Genomic DNA, 15,929 nt, shown 5'->3' on the forward strand with positions numbered 1-15,929 from the left:
AGAGGTAAATCCATCGTAGAAAGCTTCATGTAGAAGGCCAACTTCTGTAATTGGTAGTGGACAAAGAAAGAATGGTCTGGTGGAACATATTCCTGAAACTGCTCAAATTTCAAACACCATCCTTACTACCACTGTCAGTAACTCAGCAGACCAAGCCCCACTCCATCCATCCTGTGGAAGAGGTAAATCCATCATGAAAAGCTTCATGTAGAATGCCAACTTCTGTAATTGGTAGTGGACAAAGAAAGAATGGTCTGGTGGAACATATTCCTGAAACTGCTCAAATGTAGACCATAACAAGTCCATTCTGGACTGCAATCTTTCCACTTTATCTTGGAATAGAGGGCACAAGGTAGCCTCTTTGAAGAGCAGCCAAGTCCTGCTGTGAGAGAGAAGGAATCAAGGGAACATTAGGGCTTGGAGGAACAGATCGTGACTTTGCCAGTTGATCTTGCAACTGCTTGATTTGGGAGGCTTCGGATTCCACTGTGTCATTAGCAGTCTGTAAGGCTGAAAGTTTATCATCTAAAAGAGTTTGGAACTCCTGCGCTTCTCTAGACATCCTCTCCTTCTCCTCTGAAAGGCTAGTAACCTCTGATTGAGCCTCTATTAACTGGATCTTTAAAGAAGAGATCTCATCTCTTTGGGTGGTAACCAGTTGGGTTTGTTGTTCCATCTGCTTAAACAAATCTGCTAGGGTATCCTTAGCAGAAGCTAACTCGGATGTTGCCTTATGCAACTGGTCCTTAGACTTCATGAGTTCTTCATAAAAGGAAGCGTACAGCTGTTGAACACAGGCTGTCACTGACAATTCAATGGAACTCTGAATATCTTTACAAAGGAAAGGAATTGCATCTCCTGAGACTAGACTGTTCAGTGAGGGAACTGATATGTCCAAGAAACCTTCGCGATGTGCTCTGAACAGGTTATTACAAGTGAGATACCCAGGGAAATCACTGCCAGAGGTAGCAGGAATGGGCACTGAAGGAAGTACTGAAGGAGCTTTATACGCTGCCCGCTTCAAGCGTTTGCGCTGTATGACCAGGGGAGACGGAGAATCATCATCCTCTATATCAATGGGTTCTGACTCATCTGAAGGGGGAGGAGGTACTGGATCTGATGGAGGAGGTGGAGGCACACTCTTCTGTAAACCTGAGTAGGTCAAGAAGGCAGACAAGTATGATCCATAGGTGACATTGGTAACATTACCCCTGGTGACTTTGACGAAATGTTGATCCATTTTAGTGAGGAGGTAAGTGATCCAATCAATAGCAACTCCTTTCAACACCATCCTGGAAGCTGTGAAAAGCTCTTTGGACAAGTACTGGGATGGCGTTTTGGCAGGCATAAACCTGTCCTGGAGAAATTGACAGACCATCTTTCATACGGGATCAGTGATCATGGAAAAGGAAACTCCTGAAGAGTTTATCACCTTCTTAACATCCAACATTTCCCTTGTCTGTTTTTGTAACAGCTTCAGAATCTCTTCATTAGAGAAAAGCTGACAAGTGGTAACAAAGGGTTCACCTTTGGAGAGAAGAGACAGAGCCTTCCCTAGACCTCAAGGTATCAAAGTCATAGAAATACCCTGGACTAGTCCCAACTTCTTGCTGTAGGAGGCCAAAATCTCATCACATAACGATGGATCCTCTGGAACCAATGGAAAGGAAGTAGCCACAAAAGCAGCGAGTCCCGCCTTCGTGAGAGGCTCAAAAGTGAGTAGGGAAGAGTAATCCCTACTAACTAGTGGGACATACTAGATAGGAGGAGGAGCATGAGAAGGCGCCATTCAGATGGTTACACACACACCACAAACACAGACAAGCAAGGAGAATGCCTGCAAAGCAACAGACAAAAAACCAAGGATAAGAGAACAACCAAAACAATAAAACGTGACTCGACCAACTAACCCCAAGCAAACCACAACCTAGAAAAAATTCGACATGATCTCTAGACATATGCGACCGAAAGCTTCATGCTATGTATCATACAAACACCCAAATCCCCGTATCAGGCAATAAAAGAAAAAACTACACACCGTACCCTTAACCGTAACAAAGAAGCGGAACCAAAACATCACAACCTACACACATCAAGACTACATCTTGGATAAATCGGTGTTTGACCATGGAAATAACTCCAATGACTGCGCATACCCATCCCACGAAACGGGTTCATTAAAAAAAGAAATTAAGTGCAGTGAGGGAGAATTAATTTAATGAAGGGTTCATTTTAATAAATTATTAAGAAATGGGTGAATTTTTATTAAGTGATAAACCTTAGCAAGAAAACGACGGTTCCTTCTTAAAAAATTTAATTACCAATTATTAGGTAAAAACGGTGCGTTAATTCGAATCCCGGACTTCGATACCCAGACTGGGTCTCTAAATGCAAGTTCATTGATTACAAATTAAGGTGATGTGGAGCGCTTTTTTGCTAGCGCGTGCTTTTGTGACGGCTGGTTCATTTTAATTAAAAATATTAAAGTGCCTCTTTAGCGCACTTAGCGCGTGCGAAGTGAACGTCAAGTTTATTTTTATTAAAAAAATAGTGTGTTTAGCGCGAATGTGCGTGCCATGGTGGTGTTTAGGTTTCATTTATTTTAATTATTTGGGTGTTTGTTTGGTTATTTTTTTCGTTTTTTTCTCTTTGTTATGTTTTATTTTTATATCAACCGTGGGTTTTGGGGTAGCTGAAAAAAATAACAAATAAAAGGAAAAATACCTGATAGTGGGTGTATGAAAATGCAAAGAATGCGCTCTCCTCAATCCAAAAATATCTGGATGTTTTGCTAGATGTTTAGTTTGTGTTTGGATGAAAAAGAATGTTTTTTTAAAAGGAATTTAGGTGGAAAATGAAATATTATGACATCTTAGAAAAATATGCCAAAAATAAGTAAAAATGTTAATGGAAGTGTTAGGAATTTTTGGGAAATTAATTTGGAATTTTTAAGCATTTTTAATGAATTTTTATCATATTTTTGGGTATTTTTTTAAAAAGAATATGGAATTTTAAAATGTTTTAAAGTTTTTTCTAAAAATTTACAGGTTTAAAAAAAAGGCAATTGGGTGCAGAAATAGTCGAAAATTTTCTAGATTTTTCTGGAATTTTTTCAGAATTTTAAAGTGTTTTTTAATGTTTTTTTGTATTTTTCAATGTTTTTGTTTTTTGTTTATTTGTTTTGAATTTTAAAAGGGTTTGCGGGTTTATGAATTAAAAATCTAGAAAAATACCTAGAAATAGGCTTCGTGGCAGCTGCATGTCAGCAACCGACGATCAAAGTCCCGCACCCGTGCACGATTTATCACGAACAATCACCCACATGCACGTACACACCCACACGCGTGTCGAAGGACAGAAAAGGTTATCGGCGTGTGTGGGGGGAACAGTGGCTGAGGAAGGGGTTCTGCGGTTCAGTGGGTGAACAGTGTGTTAGGAAGGGGGACGGTGGGTTCGGCTGGTGGGGTTTTGGCGCGGGAATAGGGGTTTGGGAAGGGGTACGGCGGAGGTGGATTTATGTGTGATGGGACGGGGGGCTTGCAGAGGGTAGAGGGGTGGGTGTGCTTAGTGGGGATGTGTGTGTGGTTGATGTGGGAATGAGGGCTAAGGAGGAGGTGGAGTGGGTGTGAATGTGCTGGGGGGAATGGGGGTTAAGGTAGAGAAATGGGGGATTTGGTGTGCCTGGGGGGAATGGGGGTTAATGTAGGGAAATGGGGGGTGGGAAGGGGGTTTAGTGGGGGGGTGGGTTTGAATGGGGGTGGGAAGGGGGATTAGTGGGGGGGTGGGTTTGAATGGGGGTGGGAAGGGGGATTAGCGGGGGGGGGGGGGGGGGGGGGGTGGGTTTGAATGGGGATGGAACGTGGACAGGCGGGAAGGGGCGGGGCTGGAGCGCTGCCGGCAAAGGAGCAGGGCGGCGCTGCGGTCGAAGACGAGGGCGGCTCGGGCGGAGGGCGGCGGGCGCGCAGGGCGACGTGGGCGCTGCACGAAGCCGCGGGCGGAGCTGCAGAGGCAGCGACGAGGGAGGACGAGGCGCTACAACGACGTGGCCGCGGCGTCAAGAGGCGAGCGCTGCAACAGGCATCCAGGAGGTGGAGCTGTGAGGCTGGCCGGGCGGTGCTGCAGGGCGACGCCAAGGAGGACGAGGGGAAGAAGGAGAGGAAGGAGGGGAAGGAGAGGGGAGGAACTGCAGGGCGGGAGGGGAAGAAGGTAGAAGAAAGAGGGGAGGGAGAATGGCGGGGAGGAAGGAGGAGAGAAGGAGGAGAAGAGAAGAGGAGGAGGGTGACAGGGAGGAGGGAGGAACAGAGGAGGAGGGGAGAGAAGGAGATGGTGATGGAGGGAGGGAGGAGGGACATGCAGAAGGAGCGGGAGAGAGAGAGAGGGAGTGAAGGTAGTTGGGGTAGGGAGGGGTCGGGGAGAGAGAAGGGTGGGGGGGGGGGGGATAAGGAAGGGTATGGGGAAGGGGCAGGGCCCATGGGGGGTGCCCATAGGGGGAATGGGGGTGGAAATGGACAGGGGCCCATGGGAAGGGGGGGCATAGGGAAGGGCAGGGCCCATTGGGGGGGTGCCCATAGGGGGATGGGGATAAGGGTTAGTGGGCAGGATGCCCACAAAGGAGGCGTACCCCCCTCGTCCCGCGCGCGTAAGTGGGACGGGGGTAAAAAAAATTGCCGTGACGGGATGAAAAGGGCGTCCGGATGCGGAGACGAGGCACGCGGATGCGATCGGGGCGCGTTAAGACGCGTAAAATCGAAAACGAATACGTTCACGCGCAAGACGGGGCGCGCAAAAACACAGAAAAATAAAGAAAATTTAATAACTCCCAATCCGAACATCAAAACGAAAGGACGTAAAAACAAAAAGTGGGCAGAACGGCAGGGGAAGACAGGAAAAATGTGCACCCGGAACCAATAAAAAAAACGCAATTAAAAATTAATATTAGAAGATCCGTGCATCGGAACGAGGTGTAGGAAAAAGGAAAACTATGCAGAAAGATGTGCCCGACAATCCTATCACATCAAAACATAGTTCCGACTGAGATAATATGCGTTCACGTGGGAAAAACCCAAAAAACAAACCCGAAAATGGAATCGAAAATTAATATTGGCCGAACCGGTCACCGGAATGACATGCAGAAGAAGGAAAAATGTCCGTAGGAAGGGGTGGCACAGGGTTGTCATGTTAAACCGCAGTTTCGGTGGACGTAGGAGGGGTTCACATGCCAAAAATACCAAAAATACACCCGAAAACACAGGTAAAAATTAATAATAATAAATCCAGAAGTCGAAAGAGGGGGGAGGAAAAAGGAAAAAGATGGGGAAAGGCACGGGAACACGGCTGTCAAATCAAACTAGAATTCCGATGCAAACAGGACAAGTCCACATGGAAAAATGTCAAAAAGACGCACGAAAAAGTCTTAAAAAATCGGAAAATTAATCATGGACAAACCGTGCATCGGAAGGCCTCGGAATAAAAAGAAAAAATGTCAAGGGAAAAGTGATTGTCAGGGCTATGATATCAGATCACGGTTCTGAAGCAAGCAAAGTGCGTTCATATGGAAAACCGACTAATTTGCGTAAAATGCTTCAAAACTTAATAACTCGAAAATCGTACACCGGAACAGGGGTAGGTAAAAAGAGAAAATGGTCAGTTCCGAGGGAGGAATAGGGCTATAAGATTAGATTTGGACTTCGGTGAGCGTAGGATGCGTTTACATGGCAGGACCTCAAAATCAGGGAATGAAGGAAAACTGCAAGGGAACAGCCCCAAGGGTGGGTGGAACATGAACGGTTGGGTGGGAAGGGATCCCATCAGGATAACAGCAAGGCATGGCATAGATACATTAGCAGGTTAAGGCATATGCAGAGGGGTATACAATGTAGACGCGCAGGGACGCGTCCCCACACTTAAGACCTTAACAGATAGGGTTAACAGAGCAACAGGGACCTAGGACCACGCCACAGACCATCTACTAACGTCCCCACACTTAAAACATGAACGTTACTAAGAAACAAAAGTTGTAGGGTTAGAAAAACTTGGCCCATGTTATTGAGGATCAAGGTTGAGTGTCGATGGCATGTCCTGTATTGTTGTCGGCTGCTGGAGGTACCAAGGCATATTCTCGGCACACATCCATCATGGAAGGGACCACGCGGCAACACCCAGGAAGGTAGCTGGTTGAAGGAATCGTAGAAAATTCGTCGATGATGAGGGATACTACACTCCACTCACAGTCACTCAAATGGAATGAAAGAACTGTTACTCGCCCCAGGACTAATATCACTCGAGGAATAAGGATTGAAACCCACATCTCATACCCGGTTTAGAAATCGACAAAGGGGAATGGTGCAGAGGGAGTATGGCAGGGTGCACAGTTGATGGTGCATTAGTGCGTCGAACCCATCTGGCATAAGTGCAAGGAGGAAGGCAAGGGAACCTTACAGTGCAGTGTACAGAACATGGTGACGTGTCCTGTGTTGACAGTAGAGACCCATCCCGTGGGTGCATAGGGAAACATAAACATACCTGACTCCAAGTGTCGTAACGTCCCTCAATCTTACCTCTCGGTAATTGATTGAAGAAACTCCAGTCACACTCAGCCCACCCTTTGTCTCACGCTCTGTTGATAGATACAGGAGGACAACCATGTCCTGAAACCCGTTGATGTAATCCTCACAGTTACTTGTGCAAAGGTTGTATGCCTTGTGCGCATTCGATGGTGCAACTGTGCATCTTGCCCCGTGCTAGCATACGGTGCGAGAAGGAAGGCCAGGGAGCCTTATAGTGCAGTGCACAAAAACAAATTGTGCTTTGTGCATTGAGAGACCCATCCCGTGCGTGCAACACTTCATTCACACTACTCACCTCTCATTTGATTTGAAGGCAAAAGACTGGTCACTCACCCCACCCTCTGTCGCACTCGTGGTTGATAATTACAGAGGGCAACCATGCTCACAACCCCATCCGGTTAGGATGAAAGCTCAAATCACTCGATTGTTTGTCGATGAAGATCGCATCGTTAGTTATTGAAGAGGCGTACCCAGGGAGGTAGCCATCAAATCGAACGTTGTGTTGGATAGGACATGTCGTCTGCTAGAGGTCAGTTAGCCACTCTACAGAGAGACCCAGGACATAGCGTACCAAGGGAGGTAGCTTCGGAATTGGATCCTGGAAATTTCAAGTGATCAATTCACTTTCTGGACTGCTGGGTGTTGCCACCTTTTCCACAGCCAGCTTCCCGCCCAAGGGTGTTTATCACCTTTTCTTGGAACGAGGCCTGCTATAACATGGAATTACTTCCTTTTCTCCCATAACAGATTTGTTTTTCTTGTTTTTTTTTTCTTTCTCTTTTTTTCCTACTCCCGAGGGTGTTTCCACCTTTTCTCGAAGAATAGGTTGGCATGACAGGGACCTAAGTCCTTTTCTCCCATGACCGATATGTATATTTTTCTTTTTTCTTTTTTTTCTCTTCGAATTAAGCAAGGGAATGGTAGAAAGACCATTTGTCAGAACAAACCTCGCCACTGTCGCTGGTGGAAAATAAAGGATAAGAGATCAAGGCTGGAAGGTAGGGTTGAGGGGACAGAGGGTTGCGTCCACCTCATCAGGAGTGGCTGAAGAACGGCTATCAAAAGTAGCATCATAAGAAGTACACTGCCATGCCAATGGGGGAAAGGTACTTGGACAGAGCCATTAGGGTTGACGGCAAGTACCTTATATGGGCCCATCCACCGCTGTTGGAGCTTGCCAAGAAACTTGCCAAATCGTGAATCATAGGCTAGGACCAAATCACCTTCTTTGAACTCCTTGTGCTTGATGAAGCTGTCATGGTAAGCCTTGCGTCGAGCTTGAGTGGCTTCCATGCACTACAGAGCCATCCTGCGAGTTTCGTCCAAACATTCCAGGTGCAGGAGACGGCGTTGTAGTGAATCATCGTCCCCCAAACGCTCTTTGATAGCCACTCTCAAAGAGGGTAATTCCAGTTCAACAGGGAAAACAGCTTATGTACCATACAAGCAGGGTGTAGGGGGTTGATTCTAACATGAGCTTCTTCCTTTCCCGACTAGAAATGCCAGGAGGGTACTGTTGGGTTGCCAGCAGATTGGCAATGTCTGCATACCAGGGGGTTACAGTTTCTACCAGGAAGAGGGAAGCATCAGGGAGGTCTGGATTATCCTACTCCTCGTCTGCAGTTTGTGGGATACACGACAGATGATCAGCCAAAATATGGGAACGACCAGGCTTAGTAATCACCTCAAAGTCCAACTCCTGAAATAGGAGTCATCTCATCATTCGTCCTTTCACATCCGCTTTGTTCATCAGGAAGGACAGGGCCTTTTGCAGTGTGGCCTTCTCCTTTGCATCGACTGCATAAGGGCTTATAATCCACTGACCTTCTGGGATTTGGACAATTTGGTGAAATGTGTCCCTTTTCGCCGCATCTGTAACACTCCACTTCTGATCTCTGACCACCGCCAGACTGTCTTCCTCTGTAACTTTGGGATGGAAATCTTCTGGGTTCGAAATTAGGACCAAACTCTCTAGGCTTGGGTCCAATATCCTATGTTGTCATTTTGGATTCCAGCAAGTTGAATCTTGCATCTTCTTCCTTTCTTCTCCTTTCATGCATCTTCTTCAGAGAGCACATGTCCTCTGTATGGTTCTTCCGCAAATAGTAGGAACAGAAGGCTCCAGGGATGGTTGGTTTGCGTGTACATTCAGTGGCTAAATGGTCTGCTTGATGACACTTACCACACCAAGTATTTGACCGCATCACATCTCTTCCTGCTCCTGCAACGTTGGATATGCTAGCGGTATTCACTTTCAGCGTCTGTACCTGTTCTGTAATCACATCCATCAACTTCTTTTTGATATTTGCAACTGAGTTGGATAAGTAATCCTTCAAGCTTTCTCCTCCTGAGGTACTGGCAGTAGGGTTTTGAGGAGTCTCTGTAATCACTCCATAAACAGGTTGGGCTGGTGCAAAGGGATCTCTGCTCTGGTTCTGATTCAGAGCTCCTGTTTGAACTGTTGGCTGTTGGCTCTAGTTGGTAGGGTTCCACTGTTGCTGCTGATTTGGCATTGGAAAAATTGGTTGGGACTATTGTTGTTGTGGTTGAACCATCATGTGAGGCATTGATTGTGGCCACTGTGGATTTGGTGCACTGTACTGTGATACTGGGGACATCTGTTGGTAGGGGTAGGGAACAGTCCCTGGGACTGCATTTGGTGGGTACATCATTCCTGGCATCAGAGGAGATAGGACTCCTCTTCCTGGATTCATCGCCAATCTAGCTTCCACTTCATCGTACAGTCTTGCACCTTCTGTTGCAGCTTGCAGTGTGGCTGGTCTTTGCAGCTCCACAAACTTACGGACTTCTGGTTGTAATCCTCTAAGAAACACCCCCTTCTGAATGCCATCATCTAGATTATGATTAGTCCATCTCTTCAGGATGGATTCCATTCGTGAGACATAAGCTTCTACTCTTTCTCTAGAGGACTAACTTAAGTTCATAAATTCCTCTCGCATATGCTCTTCAAAACCTTCACGCTGAATTTAGTGAGGAAGTCCAACTTCAGGTCGTCCCATGTGCCAAAAGTTCATGATGCTTGTCTCTCATACCACTGAAACGCCGCGCCCTTGAAAGTGGCGGGGAATATTGCTAACCAATGCTCAGGGGTTCTGGCATTATTAGCCACACATGCTACCATAAACTTTGCTACATGAAGATCGGGGTCTTCATTGTCCTCTCCCTTAAAAACTGGCAATGGAACTACATTCGCTGGCCTGTCATCAATATTTTCAGGACGGATCTGGCTTGGAAGTGGACCTCCAGCAGGAGGAAGGGCTTGATGTGCCATTGGGACTTCTGTAAATAGTTCCGCAAGGGTGTCAAAGGCGGCTTCTGCTACGAGCTCGTTCTCAGCCTTGATTTTTGCTTTCTCTCTTCTCACGTACCTCTGGACTCGTTCTAACGCTTGTCTCTTTATTGCATCATTCATCAGGGGGTTGGCTCCACTATGTTGTTAGTGCTCCACAGAGGGTTAACAGAAGGCTTCAGTCTCTGGAGGACTCTCTTGCCAATATTTCTTCTACTTCTTCCTTTTCAACATCTCTAAATTCTGCTTTCATGCCACTGCACAAAGGAAGGTATTCGGTTCTGAAGGTGTCAAAATGCATACGTCTGAGCATTGTGGTGGTGCCATCATCATAGTAATACCAACTTCTGATGGTTTCAACAGTGTATGTTGTAAAGAACACTCTGTCTACCAACTTCCAGTGGGTTACCAATTGAACAAACAGAAGGTTATCAGTGCACCAAGCATCCCACGTATCTTGCTGTTGAGCATCTACGAACAAATTCCAACTCTTTTCCTTCTTGTCTTTGTGAACCTCTACAGACCAAGACTCCTGAAGCTTCTTCACAATCTCCCACTTGATGATGTCTGGAAAGTTCTCAATGAATGCCAAATCTTCCATGTATGGTCATTCTCTCTGTTTCTGCTTTTCAGTTTGTCCCCAAACAGTTTGCCACCAAGATGCAAGTTTCTGCTGCTTCAACAGGAAGAGGAAACTATCCACTACATAGAGCATGCATCATGATGGTGATGTGTTTCCGTCATTGTGGGATGAACTTCTTGTGGAAAGTGGCTCTGATTATGAGAAATTCTAACTCTTCAGTGGAAGAATGAACTTTACAAACATCCATTGAATTCTTCTCTTCTTGGTAATGCCATTTCCTTCATTTTCAGCCTCTTCTGGTGCTTGTTAATGGCAAGCTTCCCCGGCTCCGCACCAAAAACATGGAGCCCCAAGAGGAACACCAAGGAAAAGGGAATTCTCTTGCAAGAAAATATATCTTGTATCATCAACAAGCTTGTTTATTATGTTTCATATGATCACAATGAAGAAAAGAACACCAGGCACAACAAATCTTCATACAGCATCATGTAGATCTCCCACGGATTTGATAGAATCAACCATATTCTTCAATATATTCATAAAATCCATCAATAGAACAAAGAAAGCAAAGGAATACACCATCTTTTAATGGAAATACATCACATAGTATTCATCTTCAATATCTTCATAGTCTTCTCTCTCAATCTTTCATATACAATCACTCTGTTTTTGTAGAATTGGCTATCTCTGACTCTCTCTCTCTCTCTCTATCAATAATATATCATATCCTCACTACAATATCTCTAAAATCACTCTCAATAATCCTTCTTAGGTCGTGGATACCCCTCCCAAGAGGTATGCCTGATATGAAGAGTCACCAGAGCCACTACAGTATCCTTTCATAGCTCACTACTGTCACTTCACTCCAGTCTTCACTTGAGTCTTCAGTAGCTACTTCTTTCACTTCTTTCAGTTCTTTTGCACTTGTATTCACTTCTCAAAAACAACAAAAATCAGCCAAAAAACAAGTCACTTCAACACTCAACATATCCCCACACTTAATAAGGAAGTGTCCTCGCGACCCAGAAAAAAGGGAATACAAGTTCAGGTAAAAGCTCAACTTTGATCTTCAATATCGCTTCAAAAATAGTCCATCCAACCACGACCCCAACTTACAACCTGTATCTGATATAAAAATACAATGAAAGGAAAACCCTTTATACATTAACACTTCTTATCAAACTAGAAAATCACAACAAACTTGTAAAGGATATAAGAGTTTTCTTCTTCTTCTTCTGCATCAGCTTCAACTCTGCAACCACGACCCCATCACCACAATTCTCCAAAATGTAGCTCACACGAAATCCAATCCAATAGGAAACCACCACGTTCTTTTTACATAAATGAACTCACAACACAAACACTACACACAACACAACCATCTGAATGACTCCTCCAAAAAGAGAGATTTTCATTAAAAAGCATCCACCATACATTGGAAAGGTATCAATGAAGATGATCCCTCTTGAAAGATTCATGATTTCGGAAACGATCCATAGACAAGGATTCATCTACAAATGTTTTGGGAGGATTTTGAAAAAACTAAAGACAGCACATTCTTTCCAACAAGACCAGGTATCTGCTAGGCAAACAAAGGGCATGAAAATACAATATATCTAGCTGCTGGGAATCAATGCTCACTTTGACATTCATGCACAACTTTGGAATAGGCTTGGAATCATTATGAGAGTGTCTATGCATATACGCCAGGTACCGAGCAAAGTGAGCAGTTAATCTCACTAAAGGATCTGCAGACCGTGAATACTGCTGAGCAAAATGAATATAGTTCTGATAAGCTTGACTGGCAGCTGTCCATTCTCCTGGAATTACTGGCCAATTGATCTGAGGTCCTGTAAGGGAATCATTCGAGCTCCATCCCCTTCTTCTAGAAATCTGATTATCAAACCCGTTATAGTCACTAACCAACTGAGGTGGTTGAGATATAGAAGTGTTAGGTGAGGGAAGTGGAATAAGGAAAAGTGGATGAAGTGAGGGATATGCAAAATCATAAAAGGAAGAATGATTTAAAGAAGGAGTGGCAGAAATTTATAGGGAATCACTAAGGAAGGGTGTTAACTGATAAATAGGAAATGTGAAAGATACATGAAGGGATGGAGAAGGACAGGGTGGAGAAGGGGAAAATACTCTATCCTCAATAAAGGAACAGTATGTAAAAATGGAAATTTGAGGGAAAGATGAAGGTTGGAAAAGAAGGGGCAAAATAGTTGTGGAATTAGATTGATAAAGGGAAAGATATAGATCATATCGGTGAGCCATTTGTTGGTAATATAGGAGGGTAGGAACAGAAGGTCCTAAGAGAGATCGTCGATGATAGGCATCAAAGAAGGCAGAATCAAACGGATTATATTTTGAAAGATAAGCTAAGAGATCCATCCTTAGTTGATTAGTACTCTGGGTATAAGTAGGGGTTGTGTTTTGTCTTTGATTTAGGACCACAGAATCAATCATGGTATGCCAGGAATTATCATGACAATCAGCCACTTTGGAGGAGTAACTCTGAAACATGTCAGCTATGCGCAACTCCAAATGGTTGACATACAAAACAGCTTGTAGAACCACGTCCCCCACATACCATGCCATATCCACCTCATCTGGAATTAACAAGTCTCCTCGTAGATACATGTATGACATCAACATGGTATCTGTCGTGACAGAATCTTCAAACACCATCCTTACTACCTCTGTCAGTAACTCAGCAGACCAAGCCCCACTCCATCCATCCTCTGGAAGAGGTAAATCCATCATGGAAAGCTTCATATAGAAGGCCAACTTCTGTAATTGGTAGTGGACAAAGAAAGAATGGTTTGGTGGAACATATTCCTGAAACTGCTCAAATGTAGACCATAACAAGTCTATTCTGGACTGTAATCTTTCCACTTTATCTTGGAATAGAGGGCACAAGGTAGCATCTCTGAAGAGCAGCCAAGTCCTGTTGTGAGAGAGAAGGAATCAAGGGAACATTAGGGCTTGGAGGAACAGACCGTGACTTTGCCAGTTGATCTTGCAACTGCTTGATTTGGGAGGCTTGGGATTCCATTGTGTCATTAGTAGTCTGTAAGGCTGAAAGTTTGTCATCTAAAAGAGTTTGGAACTCCTGCGCTTCTCTGGACATCCTCTCCTTCTCCTCTGAAAGGCTAGTAACCTCTGATTGAGCCTCTATTAACTGGATCTTCAAAGAAGAGATCTCATCTCTTTGGGTGGCAACCAGTTGGGTTTGTTGTTCCATCTGCTTAAACAAATCTGCTAGGGTATCCTTAGCAGAAGCTAACTCGGATGTTGCCTTATGCAACTGGTCCTTAGACTTCATGAGTTCTTCATAAAAGGAAGCGTACAGCTGTTGAACACAGGCTGTCACTGACAATTCAATGGAACTCTGAATATCTTTATAGAGGAAAGGAATTGCATCTCCTGAGACTAGACTGTTCAGTGAGGGAACTGATATGTCCAAGGAACCTTCGCGATGTGCTCTGAACAGGTTATTACAAGTGAGATACCCAGGGAAATCACTGCCAGAGGTAGCAGGAATGGGCACTGAAGGAAGTACTGAAGGAGCTTTATCCGCTACCCGCTTCAAGCGTTTGCATTGTATGACCAGGGAAGGCGGAGAATCATCATCCTCTATATCAATGGGTTCTAACTCATCTGAAGGGGGAGGAGGTACTGGATCTGATGGAGGAGGTGGAGGCACACTCTTCTGTAAACCTGAGTAGGTCAAGAAGGCAGACAAGTATGATCCATAGGTGACATTGGTAACATTACCCCTGGTGACTTTGACGAAATGTTGATCCATTTTAGTGAGGAGATAAGTGCTCCAATCAATAGCAACTCCTTTCAACACCATCTTGGAAGCTGTGAAAAGCTCTTTGGACAAGTACTGGGATGGCGTTTTGGCAGGCATAAACCTGTCCTGGAGAAACTGACAGACCATCTTCCATACGGGATCAGTGATCATGGAAAAGGAAACTCCTGAAGAGTTTATCACCTTCTTAACATCCAGCATTTTCCTTGTCTGTTTTTGTAACAGCTTCAGAATCTCTTTATTAGAGAAAAGCTGACGAGTGGTAACAAAGGGTTCACCTTTGGAGGGAAGAGACAGAACCTTCCCTAGACCTCGAGGTGTCAAAGTCATAGAAATACCTTGGACTAGTTCCGACTTCTTGCTGTAGGAGGCCAAAATCTCATCACATAATGATGGATCCTCTTGAACCAATGGAAAGGAAGTAGCCACAAAAGCAGCGAGTCTCGCCTTCGTGAGAGGCTCAAAAGTGAGTAGGGAAGAGCAATCCCTACTGACTAGTGGGACATACTGGATAGGAGGAGGAGCATGAGAAGGTGCCATTCAGATGGTTACACACACACCACAAACACAGACAAGCAAGGAGAATACCTGCAAAGCAACAGACAAAAAACCAAGGATAAGAGAACAACCAAAATAATAAAACGTGACTCGACCAACTAACCCCAAGCAAACCACAACCTAGAAAAAATTTCGACATGACCTCTAGACATATGCGACCAAAAGCTTCATGCTATGCATCATACAAACACCCACATCCCCGTATCAGGCAATAAAAGAAAAAACTACACACCGTACCCTTAACCGTAACAAAGAAGCGGAACCAAAACATCACAACAATCTACACACATCAAGACTATATCTTGGATAAACCGATGTTTGACCATAGAAATAATTCCAATGACTGCGCATACCCATCCCACGAAACGGGTTCATTAAAAAAAGGAATTAAGTGTAGTGAGAGGGAATTAATTTAATGAATGGTTTATTTTAACAAATTATTAAGAAATGGGTGAATTTTTATTAAGTGATAAACCTTAGCAAGAAAACGGCAGTTCTTTCTTAAAAAATTTAATTACCAATTATTAAGTGAAAACGGTGCGTTAATTCGAATCCCGAACTTCGATACCCAGACTGGGTCTCTAAATGCAAGTTCATTGATTACAAATTAAGGTGATGTGGAGCGCTTTTTTGCCAGCGCGTGCTTTTGTGACGGCTGGTTCATTTTAATTAAAAATATTAAAGTGCCTCTTTAGCTTGGATTTTGATTTTAACATGGATTTTGGAAATTTTCTTATGTTATTTTGATTTTAATTTGGATTTTAGTTATTATTTTAATCAAAATTTTCAACATTTAAACAGATTTTTTCAAAAGGTGTGTGTGCATGTGTGCACATAGACACATAAACAAAAATGCAAAAAAAAAAGAAGTTAAAAAAGAAAACATCCACCATAGACAATGTCAATTCGTTGATCCTTCCCCATTCATCCTTGTGGTGAGAAAAGACTCTTGAGAGTGAGTGAGTGAGGGGTTGAGAGTAACAAAGATAGGAAAATAGAAGTGACTGAAATTACATGAGGAGATAGTGGCCATTCACGTGTCATTGTTTTAACGTTCTTCTTAATGTCGTCATTCTAGTGTTCTTCTTCGAC

The sequence above is a fragment of the Lygodium microphyllum genome, chromosome 26 (assembly GCF_053477565.2).
Source record: "Lygodium microphyllum isolate KBCC chromosome 26, Lygodium_microphyllum_v1.1.10, whole genome shotgun sequence".
NCBI classification, from domain to species: Eukaryota; Viridiplantae; Streptophyta; class Polypodiopsida; order Schizaeales; family Lygodiaceae; genus Lygodium; species Lygodium microphyllum.